Here is a 22,844-nt window from a genome sequence, read left to right as displayed (position 1 = left end):
CGCCAAGGCGTTGTCTACGTCTCGGACACTAGGTGGCGCCACAGGAACATCCTCTCAGCCCGAGGCGCGGTCGTAGCCGGGGAGGACTCGTCTCTGCGCCGCGGAATTCTCGGGCTTTCGACTTGGGGTCAGGGTTCTGGCTGGGCACCTCTCGCCACCCTGCCCTCCCGTCAAAAGCAGGGCTCCTGCTCCGCTCCCGGGGAAGGTCCGGCGTTGTCCTTCCCGGCGATGGGAGTCGTGCCCCATTTGGTGTTAAGATGCTCCAATTCAGCATTTTAAACACCAAAGGGCTAAGCGTGTTTGTTCCTCATCAGTCTCTGCCCCCCGCCCCCTCCCCTGCGTTATTAATGATTCATTTGCTTTGAGCCGCACTGTTACAGCGTTTGGGGTGCTAAATATACCTCCCTGTCTTTCTATTTTTAAAAGGCTGCAGACGTGATGCAAATTCTTGCATGATGGGCGCCTCGGGTTGGCTGAGAGAGGTGGCCGTGGGGACTGTAGCGGGAGGGAAGGGGTCCCGATGCTCTTCAGCCCGGCGCGCCCCTGACCCGCGTTTCCTCCGACCCTGCGCCCCGAGCGCCCCCTGGAGGCGGGGGTGGGGAGCCGGGCCGGGCGCGTGGGCAGGGCGCAGAGAGGCGGTCCGCAGCCCCGGGCCCGCCGCTGGTCGGCCAGGTCACTTCGCTCCTCAGGGTCCGGCGGAGATTCCCAGTTGCCTCTCACATCGCAGTAAAGCTTCCCCACTTCAAAGTCAATTGCTGTCTCCTCACGTCGGCGTCACCATTTACACCTCGGCCGTTTCCTCTGCCCATCCGGACAAATGGCTTCTTGGCCCCCCGGGGTCCTCGGGCCCTGCTCCCCGTCTTTCCAGAATTCGCCGCTCCTTTCTCCAAGGACTCCTCACGGGCTTGACCCCGCAGGCACTGATTAGGCCGGAGCCGGGGTTCCTCCCCACCCCAGGCTTCCTTCCCACCCCAGGCTTCCTTCCACTTTCTGATTCGGGAGACTCAGGAATTAAGCCAAGTTGGGTCCCTTTCCTTCCTTCTTAGTGCATAAAGCAAACTTCAGGTGTTCCTTTCCTGTTTACCGCGGTCGTCAGATCTGGAAGTGATTTGAGAATAAGGGCAGTTTCTTTTTCTGCCCCAGAAGTTGCCTTCCTACCAGTAAGTGCAATGTCGCAGGAGCGCAGGCCTGGGAAGTTGATGGAAATTTCAGCTACAGCACGTTAGCCTCAGCTGTGAGGCCAAAGAGACGCTAGACAGAGCGTGAAGAGTTGGCAGAAGAAAAAGGAGAGGGAGGACCAGGAAGGGTTGCAAGAACCAGGGCCCGGCTTTTGCAGGCCTCTTGGTATCTGAATCCTGCCTCTGCCATCTGAGAGCTCTGGGACTGTGGGTAAGTGGCTTAACTTCTTGAGCCTCAGTTTCCTGTTCTGTAAAGTGGGAATACTACTACTACCTCACAGGAACTATTAAGTATGTGAAGTGCCCTTGTGGCAGATAACACAGGCTAATACATGATAGCTGTCAGCACCATCAAATTTAAGCTACTGCCCCAGTCTTGCAGCAAACTGATTTTACAGACATCCAAAGCACCTGCTTTTCTCCCTATGTTTGGGATTAGGAGAAACTTCCCCTGAGTTAATAGTGTTTCATTTTGTGGGCTACAATGTCTTTTCCTTTCCTCGGCAGAAAGGAAGAGAGGGTGGCTGGCTTATTTTCTTCTCCTAGGACTCTTGAAGAGGGATGCATGATGGGCCAAGCCACCGGGGATAAATGGTAAGGAGGGGCAGGTCAGCTTTCTCCTATGTACCTGGGGGTTTCCCACTGGCCCCAGCCTTTTCAGAAATGTCCTGGGATGCCAAATATTGCTGTAAATCTCAGTGGAACAGACCTACACATGGCAGCAAGTCTATCTCTTTGCTTTTGGTGAAAATCAGTATAGTTTGTAAAGATTTCTCAATATGAGACCATCCCTTTGACTAAAAACCAAACCAGACATTCTTTTTGCTGCGAAAAACATAAAGAAAAGTCCTGTCTGAATTCCTGGTTTTGTCCTGCAGAGATCGTCCGTGTGCTGTTAGAGAATGACTACCCTCTTTTTCTCCCCGTTTTATTGAGATATAGTTGACATATAACGTTGTATTAGTTTAAGGTGTACACCTCTTGTTTTAAAAGTTTAAATTGTGAACGCTGTCACCACCTCTCATTTGAATAATCCTCTCTCTGTTTTATCTCGTTGATATTATGGGGTTGACAAGGCGTTATCTGCTTTCACTCTGTGGATGAGGAAGCTGGGCCACAGAGAGGGAGAACAGATCACAGTCCCTCTCCTTCTCAGTCCTGGTCCAGCGTGTGCCTGGATGCTACAGGGAGCTCCGAAGGTCTCACCAGCCCTGCACCTGGTCGCTTTGTCATTCCATTGGCAGAACTTAAATTCCTGCTGTGATCCTTTCTGAGAGCAGGCAAACCCTGCTTCCAGCTCGGGACCCTGGACCCCACTGCAGCTCTGGGTACTGTCTGTGACAGTGAACAGGAGAGACCTGGCCTGCTGCCCTCGCCTCAGTACTCCTGACCCTGTGGTCCTTGGCTCATGGCAGAGATCTGAGATTGTTTATTAATAAATGCTATGTATGAAGGCGACTGATACAGCTAGCCATCCTCCAGTGTGAATGGCTCGATTTATTAATGCTCTGCGAAGGATGGCTCCTTCGCTTGCCGGCAGCCTTAAACAGAATTTCATTAAAACAGGCTTAATTATTTTTAAAAGACAACCCAATTAAAAGCTATACATTCCTTCTGTGTGTGTATTTATATGTAGAGCTGTATATATAATATGTATTTCTAAGTGTGTGTATGTATGTGCGTGTGTGTGTGTGTGTGTGTATATATATATATGTATGTGTGTATATGCTTAGCAATTTAATTACATGGTAGGAATTGTTGCAAAAAACACCCAGGAGCCGGCCCCCCTTCTGTTTGTAGATTGCGAGTAGAGGCTGCCCTGTGAGAGGGTGGCGTTGGTGGCTTCTCAATGACTGCAGTGGAAAGTCCCAGCTGCACAGAGCCCTGCCCCGGTGTCCGGAGCCAGCAGCCTGGGAGAGGCACGTCTGACCTCCGCTCTCCTCTAGGGATGTCCCTTTTCCTTCCCAACGGTACTCAGATGCTTGAGCTGGGGAATGTTGGGGGGACGTGTCCTTGGCAAAAGAGACCTGGACTCGGGGCTTTTGTTTCTGGAGCTGGCTGTCTAGCTTTCCTAATGAGCAAATATGTTCTCTTTAAGGAAACAAACAAACAAAGCAAACACACCAATTCATCTGGATTTTATTCATTTGTTTTAAATACAAACAAACAAAAGGAGAGGGAGAAGTGGTTATTTCTGCACCAACTATTTCAAATGCAAGTTACTCCATCGCTCGGGGTGTTTGGATGGTGCTTGTCACCATAGGACCCACAGGGCTAGTTCCAACCGTTATTCGGTAAGGCTTTTTTTCTTTCCAAAATTCCCAGCGTTCCTTTAAGGGCCATTTAGCTGTGGGTTTTGTTTATTCTCCCGGCAATCAGCATTTAAAATAAGACAAACAAGCATTTTTCCTGGTCTGTGAATTCCCGCCGGCAGGCATCCGCCTGCACACCTGAAGCCAACGTGTCCAATTGAATTTCTCTGGAACCCATATCCCCTTCAGAGACCTGCCCCTCCGTATACCAAGCTGGAAATAGAGAACTTAAGCAGGGCAAATGTAATTTTAAGAATTGCTAATGATGCTAGAAATCTGCAATGCAATTAGTATCATTGGATTTGGCGCTCCTCCGAAGGCACAAAACTCCTCGTCATACCACACTGGCAGCAGCAGCAAGAGCCTCCACACATGCCTGGGCGGCCCTGGCTATGCTGGCAGCGGCTTTGCACCAAAATATGAGCATTTCGTTAGGCTTCCTCTTTCTCTCTCTCTTTTGTGTCTCTTTTCTGGGTTGCAGAGGGGTGGATATATTCCATTGGTTATATTCTTAGTATTCAGTCCTCCAGTGGAGTCACTCTACTTCCTAGGAAACCGGGACCCCCAATTTGTGAACTCATTTTGCTCCCCTGGATTTCACTGCTCCAGTTCAACCAATGGTTCCCCTGTTCTGGAACCCCAGTAATTCTGGAGCTGTTAGTTGGCATCTCAGTAATTGTGGGGTCCCCCATTACCCACCATAAGATAGACTTTCGTTTCTTTTCTTCGCTAACTTTCTTTTTTTTGCCACTCTCTATGGTTCAGAGGTAGTATGGAGAGTTAAAAATAGGGATATGAAGGGAGCCAGAGGGAGTGAGAGAGCAAAAAAGAGAAAATGAATGATTGGATTCAAAATAATCCTTTTCTTTTTCATCAGAAAATTATTTTTGCTTTCTGGAAAAATAACATGGGCCAGGCATGGAAACCACGTTAACTGGCTAAGAGGTTGCAAAATCCAGAAGACGATCTTGATGGGTCTGTTCAATTTAGTAAAGGTTTCTGCTCTGGGGATCCTTTTTCAGATACAGAGGCCCAAATCAGAAGCTTGCAGAGGGGAGCTATTCTTCCAAGATTCCAGATGTGTCTGTGAGACAACACGTTATGGGGCAAATTGATTTCACCCTCGGGAAACTGGAGATTTTTCAAAGTTATGTCTGCAAAGCCAGCTAATGCAATTCCCCATTAGTGCATTAAAGTGTGCCCTTATTAATTCAAACATAAAGGCAACAAAATAAGCTGTTAAATTTAAAATATAATACATATATAATGAGGAGAATGTGTAAAAGCCTTATTCAAATGAAAATACAGGAGTGTTTGAACTACTGAGGTATCTTTTGTATTGAATTATGAGCATATGTAATAGATTTAATTATTAATTTCCCCATTGTTCTATGCACACAGACAGGGTTCAAGGCACAGTCATTCTCTGGCTTTCATAGATCTAATTTGTATAATTATTGCCTGAATAAAGAATTGCTCCAATTCCTAGCTCTCTTTCTTTTTTTCCCTCTTCTAAATACTATTTCAATGCTGCATTCCAAAAGGGGAACACCTGCCACTTCTTCAAAGTCAGCTGATCATTTGGAATGATGGACGGCGCTGCTGCCGATGACGTCCCCTTTCAAGTCTCTTTGTCTAAGTGAATTATCGTGCATCCTTTTAATTTTATTGAACAAATTACATTTGTCAAGGTCTATCTTTGTAAATAAATGATAACTAGAGACACATGGATGCGTATTTCTGCTGTTCAAGGGCTCTTGTTCCATTTCTGGAAGCCAGATGAACATGGAACAAAGGAGAAACTTTCCTCTAAAAGCAATTATCTTTCTGCATTCCCATCAGTATAATTATATTGCAGGGAATTTTAAGAAGCTGTAGAAGTAGAATTGAATGCTTAAAACTGTGTTTGCTGAATTGCTATGCAAAAGTTGAGCAGGCTGTATTGCATCACGCTAAATAGTCTAGCTCTCTCCTGGCCACATTTCTCTAACTTTGGAGTGTGCCTGAAGGATGGAGACTGTAGAGAGGGGGTGGTGAGGAGGTAGGTCATATTTAGGGGTTCGTGTGTTTCTTGAAAGGAATATTTAATGACAGTTCTGAAACCTGAGGGCTGTTAGCAAGGTGACTGGGAGTGTATACAATAAAACTACCCTTTTCTAGTCTATTTGGAAAGCTTCTGATTTGCAGATTGCACTCTGCCTGGAACAGAAACCTACTAGCTTATTAACTAATCCATTAATGGTGGTAGAATAAGGAGGGGATTGTTCATGAAATCGTGGTAGCAGCAATTACATTGCCCCAAAAAGCAAGCGAGCAGCTGGTTTAGGGAGATATTGAATGTGGTTTGTGTGGCTACTGTGTCAATACTGCATGTCAACAAGGATCTTTCCTTTATCATCAGCTCCCCCAGACTTTAGTGAAGTAACTGTTTGTCTCATCACTGATGGCTATCAGTAGTCTCATCCTTCTCCTTCCCAATTTTTACTAAACCACCTGATGGACATTCAAGAGGAAAAAAAACACTGGTGAGAAATGACAATAGAGAAGTCCAGATTCATGGGTTACTTTAGTACTGGCTGGTCGGTTTTGAGTTACTGGACAATTGATGGGATAACATCGTGGTCTAGAGATTTTGAAAAAAAGAAACCCAGAAGCAAGGATGACCTTGTATCTACAAAGAGAGATGGGTAAAAGGAGGAGTTAAAAGCCAGGAAATAATCTTCCCAGTTCATGAGAGCCAATGGAGCCGTGGGAGGAGCAGGGTCCCCGGGGGTTGGAATCAGGGGCAGCCACTTGGCCTCCTGCAAGTGTAAGATGAGGGTTTGGACCAGATGTTCGAAAAGCTTATGTTGAGATTCTGGGTCCAAGATCATGAATCCCATTATATGGGGCATTGATCTCCATAAGAAAATGGTGAAGGGAAGATCCAAGTACTGGGGTTGAGTTGCTAGAGCTTTACAAACGTGCTGAAGAGAAAAATGATTTATTCTCTTAAGAAAATGACTCCAGTGTTTTTTAATCTCCTATTTCTATGGCTGAGCTTTGCTGATAAGCAGGGCTGAAACCCAAGGGATCCTTGAAGGTACCATGGTCAGAAAGTGGTAGGTCCATAAAATAGGCTTAACCTGGAGCCTTGGGCATCTTTGTTATTGAAAAGACTCCTCTCTCCAGAGAAAGGGGCTGATGTGACTGACTTGTTTGATTCAGATCATCTCACTAAGCAGACAGTGAAGGAATGGGCAGAGAGAGCCCACATATCCGGCTTGATATTGAATTCAGTTTCCCAAAAAAGTGCCAGACACTATGCCTGGTGCTAGAAATGGAAGGTCACATAAGACACAGTCCCTGTTATCAGGACTGGGTTGTATGAGTCTGATGGAGAGGCCAGGTAGGAACATCAGTGATTGTAGGACAGAGTGACAAGGGCCCTGACAAGGTTCTCCTGGGAGGGGGTGTGTAGGGAGCACAGCAGAGGGGCACCTGACTCGGCCTGGAGGACTGCGGGTGGTCAGGGAAGTCTACAGAAGGAGGTGAGGCTTGAGTGGATATAATCAGATAAAAGTGGGGCTAGGGTAATGGTGATAGAGGGAAGAGCATGTGAGGACCAGTGACATAAAGCAGCAAGGCATGTTCAGGAAGCTGCTAATATTTCAAGATGGCCAGGAGAAGGGTGAGGGTGGCCGAGTGGAAGGGATGCGGCTGAGGAAGCCAGCATGACCAGATGAGGCAGAGACTGGGCCCAGCCAGGAAGCTTGAACTTTATGCTCCAAGTTACGTGAAAACATTGAAGGAGTTTGACAGGTAAGTGACATGATGGGGGTCATGATTTAGAGGGTCAGATGGGGAGTCAGGCCCAGCCACTGGGGCCCAGGGCAAAATGACAAGTGGAGCCCCCCATTCCAAAACCAAGAAAAAAGTACTGTTCAAGATACTAAAATATAGAGCTTTTTCCTTTATTTTGCAGTCTTTCAACCTGTCATGTGTTTTTTTAATTTGCTATTTAATGTCACGTCCACCAGGCACAGGGATACTCATGGGGCAAGTGCGGACCTTCCAAGGAGCCTGGGGCCCTACCCCAAGACTTGGGACATCTGTGGCCCACTGGATGGCAGGCTCCCCCTTCCAGTAGCTGCTGGAATACTGGGCCGTCCCCCAGCTAGAGGTGGGAAAGTGGAGCCAGGCAGCTCCTCTTCCTGGAGGCCTGGCGCCCCAATCCTCAGCAGACAGGCGACCCACAAGTATTGCAATGTCTGTGTCAGGATGCACCAGGTATTTGGATCTGGGTTGGGTACAAGGCTTGCCTGCACCATGTCACCTGCCAAATGCACTGTGGCACTATCAGCCTAGGGTGGAGATAGCCACCACCGTGCCCACCCCTAGACACTGTGAGGCATGCTCACCCAACCCTGACCCTCCCCACACCTGTGCCCAGGCCCCTGCTGGGGTGGAGGTAGCAGTGGTCAGTGGGAGGGGTTAGGGAGGAGGGAGGCTAGGCAGGGCCCAGGTTGCAGCTGAGTGGGTGGCTAAGAACTTGTCCTAGGAGGCAGGAAGTGGCAGGAGATGTGGTACCAAGAGCCAAGGCCTTAAGTCCCCAGCTCATGGTCTGTTGTCCCATGGTCTTCACTTCCAAAACAATAAATTATTAAGAATTTCAACATGGCAACCACAGAGTGTTAAACCTCAAGAGTGGCACCCTTCTGAGTGTGGGGTCTTGTGCGACTGCGGGGGCACTTACCCATGAAGCTTATCAGTAGCAGGGGGCTTTAGAGGAGCCAGGTTCAAGGTAGGGAACCCATTAGGAAGGAACTGGAGCTGTCTGGGTGATTAGTCATGAGAACCATAGCTAAGGCAGTGGTGGTGGGAATGGAGAAGAAGTGGAGACAGGAGATATTAGGAGCCTAGGGGTGAGCCGGGCAGCAGATATACGGTAACTTCCAGATTTTGAGTGTGGGCAACTGGTACTTGATGAAATACTTTCACACGAATTTATCATTTACTCTGAAAAATAGCCCTGTGGAATACAGATTTTTGTTACTTCCATATTTTGGTGGGGAAATAGCTCAGAGAAGTAAAATAATTTACCCGAGTTCATTCAGTCAGAAGACTTGGGACTCAACCCAAGGCATTTGATTTCAACGGCACGTTCTACCCACCATGACATTTAGCCCCTCTGCTGCTCTGCATGACTCTGGCCTGGTTTATTCATTCTTTCATTCATTGCTTCATTCAGCAAATACTTATTAAGTGACCACAGTGTGCCAGGCACTCATCTAGGTGTTGGAGATGGGTTGGTAAACAAGCCAGACGAGGCCTCTAGTCTCAGGGAGTACGTATTCTTGCAGGGCCCAGGTGCCAAATTTAATCAGAGATTCCCAGAGGGCTTTAAGGGCTGGTGGAAGCCATTATTTATTTTTTCTTTTTTGTTTCTTGTCCCAGTTTCTAATGAATTAGAGTTTGATTAGCTGCAACAGAGCAATCAGGACTACAGGGAGAGGAATAAAGTGTCCTTTCGACCACCCCTATCCAAAAGCTGTGTGTAATCACAAAAATCAAACCCTAGTGCTCATCATCTCCACCTGGTTTGCCAGAGGTCTGCCCATTCTGTAGATAAATAATTATGTTGTTTTCTTCTTTCATTAAATAAATATATTATCTGTTTCAAAGAATGCTGTAAAGCTCAGACTGGGAGACTGGATACTCCTGATGAAGGATAAATTTCAAAGTATTAAATTGTTGCTGAGCCAACAGCAATGGTTCTGAATACTGTTCGGATGACTCAACAGTATGGGTCAAGAAGGTACTTAACTGGCTGATGACTCAGCCCCTCCCTTGCCCCTCACTTGCACTATAGAAGACCATCAGGAAAGCATGTGTCGAACAGTGTTAGGATGAACCAGTTTTCTCCCTTAGTGCACAGCCTCTGAACTGGAATGGCTGCCAGATGGCACAGGTGCTAGAACATGAGCATTCAGGGTATGATGCAATTACAGGAAGTTTGGAGACTGAAATCCTTGTAAAGGCAATGCTTTATTTGATAGGAAACAACATTATAAAAGACTAATCACTGAGTGAGTAGTCATGGAGAACTAAATCATCCTTCTTGCAGAACTTCCTGGGCCTGATGATGTCTCTATGGTCTGCTTTGTGTCAGAGATTCTGGGGGAATGTAACATGAAAACCTGTGATACCAGTAGGCACACAACAGTCCACACACTCCAGAAAGTTTTGGCATGGTCCTTGGCTTCTGAGCTAATGGCTAAGAGGAGGTTGGAAGAATGAGAAGTATAGGGGTTGGTCCCAAAGGTCTGGTCTGCAGTAGGCCCGAGAAAGGTGGTGACTCAAGAAGCCTGATTCTTACCAAGAGGCATCAAGGGATCTGAAGACCATTCTGGTGCTGACCAGACCTCCCTTGGGCACATCACCATCATTCTGGGCCCACTCATTGTGTACAGGGGGCCTCCCTGTTGTGTGTTTGCTGGGTGAAGATGACTCTTCCTGATGGAGTTCCCTTTCCAAGCCCTGTGGCATTGCTCTGTTCTTGCACAATCCCTCTCCATAGTAACAGAAGCTTCTACTGAGTTAACACCTCAACCCATTAAGCTTAAGTGCTTTTCAAAACATTTTATTATTGGCTGAGTGTTTGTGAAGCAGCTTACCTTGGACTCCGACCGGCTTCAAGAGGTTCCTGCCTGTCTTGTACTCCAGAGGAGCTGTCCCACAAACCCAGCACATTCCAGCCTGTGGATCTCCACCCCTTCCTTCCCTTTCTCTCCGAAGAGCGTGATACCGCTCATGGGAAGGCCATGAGGAATTTTGATTTCAGCCTTTACATCATTGCATGACCAATTTAAAGAGGGACATCATCCCCTTTAAATTTTTTTTTAAAATGGTATGTTATATGGATGGAATCTGCCCACCAGGGTCAGGCAATAAGCACATGACTAGACGAGTGAGGAGTGAAGCTGTCCATGCTGCTCTATCGAGGAAGAAACCTAATGGACCATGTTCTGGGTCCTTTCTGAGACCCTTCCTGATATCAAGTTCTTTAAGTTCTGTTGGTACCTGTGTCTGCAGTCATGTTGCCATCATGATGCGATTTGGCTATCCCAAGGAAATAATATTCATTTATTAACATCTTGTTAAAATTACTTAAATAGGCATACCAGTGTTTTATAGTAATATTATGTCAGAGCCATGAATCTTAAGCAAATTTGACCCATTCATGATGTATCCCCAGAGACTCATTTTCGTTTGTGTGTGTGTGTGTGAGGGGGAGGGGTTGGGTATTAAACATCAAAAGCTCATGAAAATCAATTGATGCAACAGATAAGGTACTGATTGCAATAGAACCATGGCAGATTCTGTTGGGCTTTCGGCACCTGACATAGGATTTCCCATGTAAAAACCAATGCACGTAATAAACTGGATAGGTAGATTAAGCAAATACTGGAATAAAGAACTCTAAGATAAACCATGGTGCATATTCACAACTGGGGAGATAAATTTCATTCATGAAGAGATTTTTGATTTATAAGAGAATTGTAAGATAGTGGCAGCGGCTAATCTTGAGGTAGGTAGATAGTGGTGAGATGGCTGATCATGAATAATTTTCAAGTCAATCTGTGGCTAAATGTGGTGAGCTTCAAATCACCTTACTGCTATGGGCTGTGGGGCTGGTGGAAGCCATTGTGGTGAAATAGAGTAAGAAACAGAAGATGCAAAGCTCTCCTCCGCATTCCTTGCTCAGAATCCCATTCCTGCTCTTTAATTGCTCTGAGATCTAAGATTCCTTTTCCTGAAGTTTCCTGGAGCTAGAGTGCCTCACATCTTCCCTGAGCTGAGTCCTGCTGCCCTCCTCACTCAGCAGGTGAAGCTCCTCCCCCTGCTTCCTGCTGGAGGTGGGTGGGAAACCTGGGAGAGGCTTGGTTTAGCCCTCTCCGACATCCCTGTAGTCCAGTGACAGCGAGGCCCAGCAAGGGGATGGCTGTTGTCTTGGCAGCTGGGTTTCTCTGAGTCCCTACAGCTTTGGAGACATAGCAGCAAAGAAGAGAACGGCCATGCTAGGTTTCTGGAGGGTCCTTGAACAGGAGCGTGATGAAAAAAATCTGCGTTAGGAGGAGCTGGCGAGGATGGAAGTGTGGTCCCGGCCACAGCAGGCGCGAGGAGTGGGGCTGGGCCGCGGACGTGTTTCCACCTAATCGGAGTACAGAGTTTGCGGCGGGAGCTGGTCGGCAAGGCAGCATTTGCATTTTGCAAGTCAGACACTCTTCTGAAAACCCTCCTCCCGTAACCCCCTACCCTCAAGTGTGGCCTTGACTGTGTGAACCTAAAATATTCCAACAGCATTATGAATGACAACTGAATTGTCAAGGCAGAGCATCGTGCTTATTTTGAGCATCGCCTTTCAGCCTTCCAATGGATTCTCTGTATTTGTAGCAAGATGTCTTCCTACAAGCACAATGCCACACATCTGTTTTCACTCTCAGGTCTTCTTTGTGTCATGTCCTCACTCACAAGTGATGATGATGGTGGTGATGATGATGATGATAGCAACTAACATTTACATAATGCTAAGGACTTTTCAGACATTAACTCATTTAATCTTCATTAAAATGCTCTGAGGTAGGTACTATATTATTATTCCCATTTTACAGATGAGGAAATAGAGGCACAGAAGTTAAGTAATGTAAGGTCATACTCTGGTAAGTGGTGGAGCTGGGATTCAAATCCATTCTATCTGGCTTTGCCAACTGGGCTCTTAAGCACTTTGCAATAGTGTCCTCCATCTGCTTCTTACATGGCATAGGAGCATGCGTCAAAACTATCATTTATAGTGTCCAAAGGTTGTGGAAATTTGTGTCAGCCATAAAATATTCCCATCCTTGCACAGATGAATTCAGACATTTACTGACCACCTACCACCTGCCAGACCACCATAATGGGGCTAAGACCAAGACAGATGTGAGCTTACAGGCATTTTGGAAAGTCAACAAGTTAACAAGAATCACAGCGATGTGTGATGAGGGTTGTGCTAGATAAAGTATAAAATAACAATAGCTAAGATTTATTGTGCATTTTGCTGTGTATTGCTAGGCACTGTTCTCAGTGCTTTTTATGGATTCTCTCATTTAATCTTGACAGCAACTCTATGAGGTAAGTACTATTTTATCCCCACTTTACAAATGAGAAAATGGAGATGCAGCAAGGTCACATAACTGCTGAGTGACACAGCTATTTAACAACGGAGTCAAGACCATAGGAGGACACATCTGGATGGTAAACCTAGCCTGGGAGTTAGGGAGTCCTGTCCAATCAGCTGGTGAGCAATACCCATTGAGATAACCCAAAATGGGAGGTCCTCCATTCATTTGCTCATTCAAAAGCATTTATCAGGCATCTTCAATATGTAAAACATCAAAAGAGGGGCTGGTGGTTGTTGGTGGGTGGATACAGAGATGGATAATATAGAGTGCCCTGAAGGAGACATAGTTCAGTAGCCAATGCTCTATTAAGTATTTAAGGACATAAAAGATAAGAATTGCTCCTTGGTCTCAAATTGATTAGCATTTTAACAGAGAAGTGGAAGCAGGCAAGTTGGCTCATTCTTGTGCGTGCACACACAGTGTGATGGAGTGAAGAGTGGGGACCTCAGAAGGAGGCGGCTGTTGCTCTGGCCAGATTTTAGTGCCCTCTAGCTGTGTGACCTGAAGCAGACTGTAGACTTCTAGAACATTAGAAATGAAGGCCCAGAACCCTCATTCACAGATGAAAGTTATTACAAGCTAGAGAAATATTTAAAAACTGACAAATTCTGTGATTCAAGTGTCCCTTCCAGCCCATAAGATTATATGAATCTTGAGCCAGCCCTGATGGCCTAGTGGTTAAAATTCGGCGCCGTCACTGCTTTGGCAGCCCGGGTTTCTTTCCTGGTTGCGGAACCACACCACCCGTCAGTTGCAATGCTGTGGTGGTGGCTCACATAGAAGAACTCGAAGGACTTACAACTAGGATATACAGCCATGCACTGGGGCTTTGGGGTGGTAAAAAAAAAAAAAAGAGGAAGATTGGCAACACATGTTAGCTCAGGTTGAATCTTTCCCCACAAAAAAAAAAAAAAAAAAGATTATATGAATCTTAACCTGTAAGTGATTGTTGAATTTTTCAATACTTACCATGCAGGTCAGGGGCTTTAGTGAGTTGCAGGTTTGGGAGTCCAGTACCACAAAGTCTTCCTAGAGTCATCGAGAGGTGCTTCAAAGGCAGACAGGAAAGCAGCACAGAAGACACCAAGGAGATGCTCCCAGTACTTGGAGGCATCTTGGTCCGGTGCTTGGAGGTGACATGAAGGAGAATGGTGGGACCGCCAGAAGCTGTTGTTGGCTGGAGTGAAGGAGGGTTGTAGGAAACAGTGCAGGGCCAAATGCTAGCATTTGGGAGGTTTGGGAAAGAAAGGGAAGAATAACAGGAGGAATGTTTTCTTTGGTTTAAACCTCTTTCTTATTCATTAATGTAGGACTCATGCCTTATGTCAATTATCTGCCTAAGTGTACCTTGGACTTTCTGTACTATGCTTGGTTGCTTCGGGTAAATGGATGGGGAGTGTCTAATACCAAGTTCAGGAAACCGTGGTAGAGGATGAGGTCTCCAAAGCCTCCTATGTGGAGCAGAATTTTTATAACCTATTTGCACAACCAATCTTTAACACTCATCTGGAGCTTTATTTGTTCAACAAGAACCGTTTTCAAGTTGGGCCCCTGCTCACTCACTGGGGATTTGGGGGCAGAGAGAAGGGAGAGTTTCCTATTTCCTTTTAGACATGACTATATCCCGAGCGTCATCTACAGTGGAGATGGAAAAAAAGAGGAAGAAATGGAGGCAGGGAGGCAAAGATGCGTTTGGAGGGTACCACCTGGTAGCTCCAGTCCCTTTGGGCTAGCTTCTCCCCCGGTGGAAGCTGCTCTAAACGCCATGCTAGTTTATTTATTATGTTTCTTTTGTCTGTCATTCAGGCCTGTACATGATTTTTTTCTCATTTTCTTCTTTTGCCACAAAAGCAACTATGGCTCTGATTCCAAGTACAGTCAATGAGCTAGCAAGGAGGGGTCCTAGAAGTCATCTGTCTTAGGAATGTCATCTTGGCAACATTGTTCTGTTTGTACTAGTCAGGGAAGAATAAAGGCAGAAGGCCCATCATACACACTTTAGATATAGACATATTCTGAGGTTAGGAGAGGATGGTCCCTCCTGGAGAACTTTGCCTCAAGCCCTGAATACATTCTCTCCAGAGTAGAACGTGGTATTTCCTCAGACTGCCAGAGCATTATCTGAATAGTATATAAAAGCTATCTGCTGTAATAAAAAGGATACCAGGCTTGGAATCTGAAGACTTAGGTCTGAGATCTGGCTCTTTTACTTCCTAGCTACGGCTAAGTTGCCTTCTTCACAGCATAGTAATGAAGGGCAAATGAGACACGTTATGACAACACTGTGTAAACTGTAAAGTTGTGCAAATATTAGTTAGTTTGCTATTGTTGCCTAGCAATACTCAGGGATTGTCCTTGTCTAGGTTCCAGTTAAGTAGCCAAGGTCTGTGTAACTGAATGCTTGGCAGGTTCGATTATAACTGAAGGGTGAAGTTAGATGATAAAAGCTCTAACATGGGTTTCATTTTGAAGACCTGGAACAACACTACAGGTGAACCATACACAATTTTCCTGAACAGTTGCCTTGGGTGGTAACTGCTAATTCCTTCTCACTAGGGATTGGGTGGGAAGGATTGTATTTTATACCAAGGATTGTATTTAATCTCCCTCTCCCCCCAGCATTTATTTATTTTTTTTGTGAGGAAGATTGGCCCTGAGCTAACGTCTGCCAATCCTCCTCTTTTCGCTGAGGAAGACTGGCCCTGGGGTAACAACCATACCCATCTTCCTCCCCTTTATATGGGACGCCGCCACAGCATGGCTTGACAAGCGGTGCATGGGTGCACGCCCGGGATCCGAACTGGCGAACCCGGGGCGCTGCTGTAGCAGAGCGCGCACATTTAACCACTTGTGCCACTGGGCTGGCCCCCTCCCCTCAGCATTTTGTCTTGTGTGTTCCTGAAGGCTTGGCACCCTTGACAGTTCCTTCTCTTCCCATGGGCTCAGCCACAGGTGCTTCTTAAGAGTCTCCCCTCCTCAGTGATCTTTCCGGCCTCTGTCTTCCAAATCTGGTCCTACTGCCTTGCCTGGCTCAGTGGCTGACCCTTTGCTTTGATGGCAGTTCCTTCTCTCTACCTGCTCCCTTGGACCCAATGCTTCAGACTCCCCCTTGCTTCCCAGGACCCACTCCCCTCATGTTTTTATCACCTGTGAGACGAGGTAGGTGACTTGGGTTTCACATTCCCATCTTGGGGCAGGCTGCGTTCTGTTGGAGGATGTATTGAGGAGTGTTTGGACCAAAAGGTCTTCTCACGCTCCTTAGCATTAACTAGGTGCATTTTCTGGTGTACCAGGCACTCCTCTGTGTGGCTGCTCTTCTGCTCCTGAGACACCTCCATAGTTCACTGGGTGGTCTCTTCAAACCTCCTCTAGTTGCATATTACATTATGCTGAGAACAGGGAGTCACTTCCTTCTGTCTGGGGGGAGACCTCTGAGTCTCAGTTATTCCCAGCTGCTTTTCCCATGCTACACTCACTGCTGGGCCCTGCTAACCTACACTACCTTCTTAATGCTATTTTTGCATCTTCTCAAGACAGATTTCCCGTGACCACTTGTGCCTAGGGGCCAGTCTCAAGCCTTCAGATCCTCCCAGGCAACTCATCTTGACCTCGAGGATAGCTTCCTTATGTTACCGCCCAACGTGGGGCCTTCCGCTCGCCGCAAGACATGCCAATAGTCAAGAGGCAAGGTGGTAGGAGAAAAAGGACTTTTTTATTACAGCTTGCTAGCAAGAGGGAAGATGGCTGACTCACATCCAAAAGAACCATCTTAAGGGGGCACGAAATCTTACAGCAGTTGTATAGGCCATTGGGTTATTGGGGAAGGGGTTAGGAATGTTGACCTGGTGTTACAGACAGGAGTGCCCCACCAGATCTTTCAGTCTTCACTGATGATGGCTATCAGCATAGATTCTCTGTTCAGGGTTCATCACATTCCTAAGGAACTCCAAAAACCGAAGTTATCATCTTATCACAGCTGGGAGGTAAGTGCACAACCAGGGGTTGTAAAATCTACGTAGCAGATCTCCTGGAGGGTGCATATCCAGCTGGGTTAGTTTGTCAGAGGTCATTCAAAATTACAATAGAGTTTTTCTTTTCTACAATATGGCTTCCCTTATGTCAACCTTGTCTTGAGCCAGTATGACTTACATGTTGGGCTACATCAGCCTTCCAGCCTTGCCTCCATTTTTGATCCCTTTGGTCTCTGCTGAGCCTTGGGACTTATGGCCCCCATCTCAGGGCTCACCCCACCAGTTCCAATGACCTGTTTGTTCCCAGCTCCAGGGACCAGTCTGCTTATCCTGCCTCTAGTTCCAGAGGTTGGAGCTGTGAAGAAAGTGCTTCTGGGCAAGATGCCACTAGCAAGCCTGTCCCCCTAAGAACAACAGACCCCTTTTCTCTCCAGTCGTTCAGAAACCTACCCCTTCTCTCACAGCTGTGTGAAAAGAAGCCAAATGCCCATTCTTAATGTGTGACAACTGAGGCTCATATGCAAACTGCTGTTATCTCAGCAGGAGAGCAATTTGCAACCACTTAAAATCCTTTCACTCTCCCCTTCTCCTCAGGGTATGGTTACACACACACCAGTCCATATTTATTAGTGCAGATGGTGAGAAACTCGTCATTGAAAGGGCTGAGAGCACTGAGGGAAATGGATTTTTGGCCTCACTCTGGCCTTATAAACAAGAAGGCTTGAATGATTTTAGGTTCCTGATTCTTGCCTCAAAAGAGCACAGTTTGCTTCTCTCCAAACACAAGAGGTTGTAAATTGGCAATTCATCTCAACCAAAGGCCACATGATGAGCAATTGTAGAAGTATTTTTTTCCTTGTTGTGCAAAGGAGGAACCTGACATCTGAGTGTGGGTTCCAGCTGGTATTTGCCTTTTACCGTTTGCAGCCCGAAGGCACTGTCTTGGCCGGCCCTGGGCTCCCGAACTGCCTGCCTTTCACCGGCGTTGCCGCCAGGGCTATGGCAAGGGGAGAAGGTAGCTCAGCATTTCTACGTGACTTATTTCTTTTTTGCAGCTAAAAAATAAATCAGTTCTAATAAAAACATTGATACTATATTCTTTATTGTCAGCTAATCCTGCCCAAACTCATTAAATGGCCGTGTGTGGGTTATTTGCTGTCAGTGAAATTATCAAAGGCATTTTTCAGCTGGGGCACCAGGAAAACATATGCTTCAATGCCAACTAAAACAATAATGAGGAAATGTTATGATCAGTCTTGACCAGACGACCCTGCCCATTTTAGATTAGTTCTTAATTTCAGCACAAGGGTCATCCTGTGGATTCTCACAATAAGTCACTGCTCACCACTCACATGAAAAAGATGTGACTTATTAGAAAACTCACTGTACTCACTGCAGTTAATGAGATGTGGAAAGCTTTGTAATTTGATGTGCTGGGCCATATGCTGTAAAGGGATACTGCTGATTTCATTCCTCCGTATTTCATTTAAACAGTATGCAATACCTTCTTCATATGGCTACTTATATAATAAAAATTAACTTGGGGTATAAAAACTACACCATTGTGGGGTTTATTACTTGGTGTGGTTCAGTTTCAAGTGTTTTTCATGGAAACATCTGTAAGTAATGTGCGCGGGTCTAATTTTAAATCCCGCCAAATATTTTCCATTTAACATTTGGTTTAACTGACAAGCTTGCAGAGGTGGTGTTCAGAGTTGTCGGTAACAGATATGTACAGGATTCCCAAGGCTATAGCCTTTTTTTTTCTAACGGATGACAACAGTAACGCAAAACTTGGTTTTTGACCTTTTTGACATTTCAGTGGATACAAACAGCAGTTCAGAATGTAGCCCCTTTGAAGAACCAGCTGCAGTTTAATCTATTACCCCCTAAAAATAGTTACCTTGGTTGTGACTTACTTTCAACCTCTGTGAGCAGGCACCTGGTGGCAGATTCAGGAAGGCTGACTCTGGGAACAGGACCCTTCAGCACAGGAGCCTGTCCCTGCTGTGGAGATAGGGAGGGAAGAGAGGAGGAGCAGGATTGAAAGTCTGAGAAATGGGTCAACGCATCCCGACGTCTGATCCTCGAGGGAGGCTACGAGAAACCACGTTCTTCCTATTTTCCCACCGTTTAAAAAAAATTCCCGCCTAACTCTTAGGGGACACCCAGGCCCCCTAAGGATGCCTGCACTATCTAAGGGTCTGGTCGGAAGCTGATTTGTAAAACCATAGGTCAGAACCTTTCCTTTCTTCACTAGGTAGGGTTACCAGGTAAAATAGAGATCCCTGGGTTAATTTGAATTTCAGATAAATAATTTTTTTTTTTGGATAAATATGTCCCATGGCGCCCTGTAGCCAGGGTCAGACGTGTTTGCTGACTCCATTCTATTCGTGGCCACGGAAGCCTTATTTCAGGTGGTTTGCACGCCGGGCAGCAGCGGCATCGACACCACCTCGGGCCACGGTCCGGGGTCCGGGGTCCGGGGTCCGGGGTCCCGCGTCCCGGGTCCCGGCTCTGCTCCTAAAGCTGCGCCTGGTTCCCACCCGAGCTCCGCGGAAATGCTGGCTCAGCTCCAGGGCCGCCACGAGGCGAGGACCCCCGGAAACATAATTAAACTGTTTCCATGACTGACTCTAAAATAAAAGGGTGTGTGGGAAGAGAAACTTGAGGGGGAAGTTCAAGAACAAATGGAGAGGTGTGGAGTGAAACCTCAGGGAAACTGGTGGTTTTGCTTCAAGGGAATTGAATTGTGAAATCTGCAGTTGCGAAGTTTCACTCGGCGGATTCTTGTGAGAACCGAAGTTTGTTTTAATTGTCAATTAAAGCGAATGGTGCCTGGGTCCCTGGAACCTGGGGAACCTTGGGGCGGTGCAGGAGCGGGGACCGGTGTGGGTCTGATGACAGGGCCGGCCACTGGGGGTCAGGATAAGCTTGCAGAGTCTCCCTGTCGCGGTCTGAACTTTCTCTGGAGGAAAGACCCGGCACACCCTAAGAAACCAAAAGCCTGCCGCCTGAGAAGCTGATGAAAGATGCACCCTAGGTGTCCCCGGAGCCGCCGCCTTCCTCCCTGAGGGTCCCTTGGCTGCCCTTATTCCTAAGGCAAATCCAGGCCCGCACACGTGGTATTCGGCTGTCAGGTACTAAATTGCCTTTATGCGAGTCAAGCAGGCTTGCCGATGACAACACTCCGATAACAAAAGAAGTGTGGCCTCGTTGAAGATTTTATGTAAAAGGAAATGATTCATTTGAATTCACAAGGAGTATTAAAACAAGGCAGAAAGATCCAAGCCCTGGATTTGCTGCCTTATGACTTGTTTCTTAGAACTTGGTTAAGAAAAAAAATAAAAAGGAAAAACTACCCCAAATATCCAACCCAGGTTTAATTCTCTTTGGTTGCTGCTGTTTTCTTCAGATCAAGGTTGCCTTCTTGTTAACCCCAGACTGTGGCCACGGAGAATTAGCTCCTCTCACTGAGGGATTAACCACTGAGTTTGAAATCTGAAGAAAAAATCTTCAGTAGTTTAGAGCTTCACTAAGACACTTTAAGAAGAGAATCACCAATGCATAAAGATACATGCACCCCTGTGTTCATTGCAGTGTTATTCACAATAGGCAAGACTCGGAAGCAACCTAAGGGCCCATCAAGGGACGAATAGATAAAGAAGATGTGGTATATATACACAATGGAATACTACTCAGCCATAAGAAACAATGAAATCCAGCCATTTGTGACAACATGGATGGACATTGAGGGTATTATGCAAAGTGAAATAAGTCAAAGGGAGAAGGTCAAATACCGTATGATTTCCTTCATTAAGTAGTAGATAATAACAACAATAAACAAACACATAGAGACAGAGATTGGATTGGTGGTTACCAGAGGGGAAGGGGGAGGGAGGAGGGCGAAAGGGATAATTCGGCACATGTGTGTGGTGATGGGTTGTAATTAGTATTTGGGTGGTGAACGTGATGTAATCTATGCAGAAATAGAAGTATAATGATGTACACCTGAAATTTTTACAATGTTATAAACCAATGTTACTGCAATAAACAAAAAATTAAAAAAAAAAACCACAATGAGATATTACCTCACACCTGTCAGAATGGCTATCATCAAAAAAAAAAAAAAAAAAAAAAGAAGAGAATCAAAATTGCCCTCATTTAAGAGCTTTGGAGATCTAATACAAGTTCCTTTTCTTTTGCCGAGAAGGCCACTTCTTCATTCTGTGTGTCTTCAGTGCTTAACAGAAAGCTGGAATTCCTAGTCAATCCCCAAACAGTCTGACAGTCAACTGTATGATTTTTCACCAAGATCAATTTTTGGTTAAAGCTTCACATTTCTGTTCCTTTTGGTGATGGTACATTGAAGAAAGAGTTCATGTTTTTCTCAGGAGCTGAATGAGAGAGAAAAATGCCTCATGTCTTTCAACTGGGCCCAAGTGTTTGGGTGGCAGGGCTGCTCAGATGGGGAGTGACAGTGAAGGGCTCTTTGACAAACTGCTACTTGGTTTAGAGATGACCTACTTTGAACATTCATTCATTCATTCATTCATTCACTTATTCAACCAGCACTTATTGAGCACTCACTGGATCTGGTGCAGTGCTAGGTGTGAGGGATATGAGATCTAGTAACACAGAGTCACGGTCTCACTTTCCAAGAGTTTGCAGTCTGGTGGGGAAGCAGACAATGTGGAGAGACAGAGGTTATTCTACTGTATTGGAAAAGGCACCCATCTTTTCATTTTCCATCTAGAAGATGACAAAAAATCCAGGTTGGTCAACATGGTTTAATAAACAAGTGGTACATCAACAGTAACCACCAAAGTCCAGTTTAATCTGCCAGTGGCAAGTATCCATCCTTGCTGGCCAACTGCTTCCTTTTTTGGGGGGGTAGGTCTTCTCTCCCAATGCCCCAAAGTGCCCCTTGAAGCCACGCCCTCTGCCTGCAAACCAAAAGGATAAAATGGGGATGGGGCAGAGAGCAAGCTGGTCGCTTGCACTGTCTGACTTTATAACCAGCTGTTGAATGGCTTGACATGGCTTTACTGTGAGACTGGGGAAACCATTCTTTTTCTTCTGGAAGGAGGAGAAGCCAGAAGTTTATTTAATCTTTTCTAGGCAACTTATTTTATTGCATTTTTAATTTCCTCTCTTGCATTAACATGACCCTTTTCACTGGCTTCCCACGCCTGGTGCTTAATTACTTATCATTAGCAATGTACACGGGGGCCTTGCTGCATATTTATAAATGTGATCATTAGTACATGGAAAGACAAAGGCTTCTTTAAGACTGTCATTAGTTATTCTGTTTTCATGGAAATGTTCATTAGGAGAAACTACCCACCTGGTTAAATAATTATAATTAAGAATTGGTAATCTCCTTTGCATTTTTAACTTGATCTTCCGTCTGTTTGTATGAAGCTAAACAAGTCTTATTTGGCCAGTGTTCTATCTTTCATTTTCACAAGAATCGTCAATAAATACAGACTTTGTTTTAACCTCTAGGTGGTGACTGGTTTACAGCCTGATAGGTACAATTTTTGTAATGCTGCAGTTATCTCCAAATCCATCAACCAGGAACAGTGAGTCAGTGATGGAGTTAAGGACCTCTGGTTGATTTTAGTTTCTGGACTTCTGTCAGTGGTACAAATTGAACCCCGGGCTTCCAACCAAACTTTGCAAAGGGTCTCCTTTGGCTCCTCAACCACAGAGACACCAGGCTGGGTGGCCACTGGCCACTGTTCCTTTGGATGTGCCAAGCAGGACGAGTGGCAGTTGGATGGCGTGCGTGTTTGTGTGTCAGCATCCGACTCTTTATATATTTTTGAGCCGGGGTAACCACAGCAGTGTTATAGCCGTGGCCTTGCCAATGCCTAGGCAAATAGAGTCCAGGAGGAATCTTCAAATTGCTAGCAAATGGCCATGAGGCCCATACATGGTTACACGTCAGTTGAGCTGAAACAAATGAGGTGACAGAAACACAAGAAAGGAAGCCTGCTCATGGTGCTGCCCACTCCCCTCTGCCCAGACTGGTCCTCTGCGAGCCGCCACCCTGGACTGATGAGAATATGCCAGTGATAAACCACAACTGAGTGAAACGCTGGGTGGGGGCCTAAATATCATCTGTAAACAATTAGGCAGCCACTGCTCATTCAGTGCCATTTTGAGAAGCTAAGG

The 22,844-nt window shown here is 46.0% G+C and overlaps 1 long non-coding RNA gene across 1 annotated transcript; it reads left to right on the top strand.

Annotated features, from left to right (window-relative positions):
- The first annotated feature begins 815 nt into the window (after nt 1-815).
- LOC147918065 (uncharacterized) lies at nt 816-2,793 on the top strand. The gene is made up of 3 exons (XR_015549151.1): nt 816-1,389; nt 1,686-1,772; nt 2,255-2,793. It is a non-coding gene; the product is annotated as an uncharacterized LOC147918065 (long non-coding RNA).
- The last annotated feature ends 20,051 nt before the right edge of the window (nt 2,794-22,844 follow it).

The sequence above is a fragment of the Ceratotherium simum genome, chromosome 2, assembly GCF_057802395.1.
Source record: "Ceratotherium simum simum isolate JZ-2026a chromosome 2, ASM5780239v1, whole genome shotgun sequence".
NCBI lineage: Eukaryota > Metazoa > Chordata > Mammalia > Perissodactyla > Rhinocerotidae > Ceratotherium > Ceratotherium simum.
Note: the sequence above shows the minus strand (reverse complement) of the source record. Positions and strands in the feature narration are given on the sequence as shown.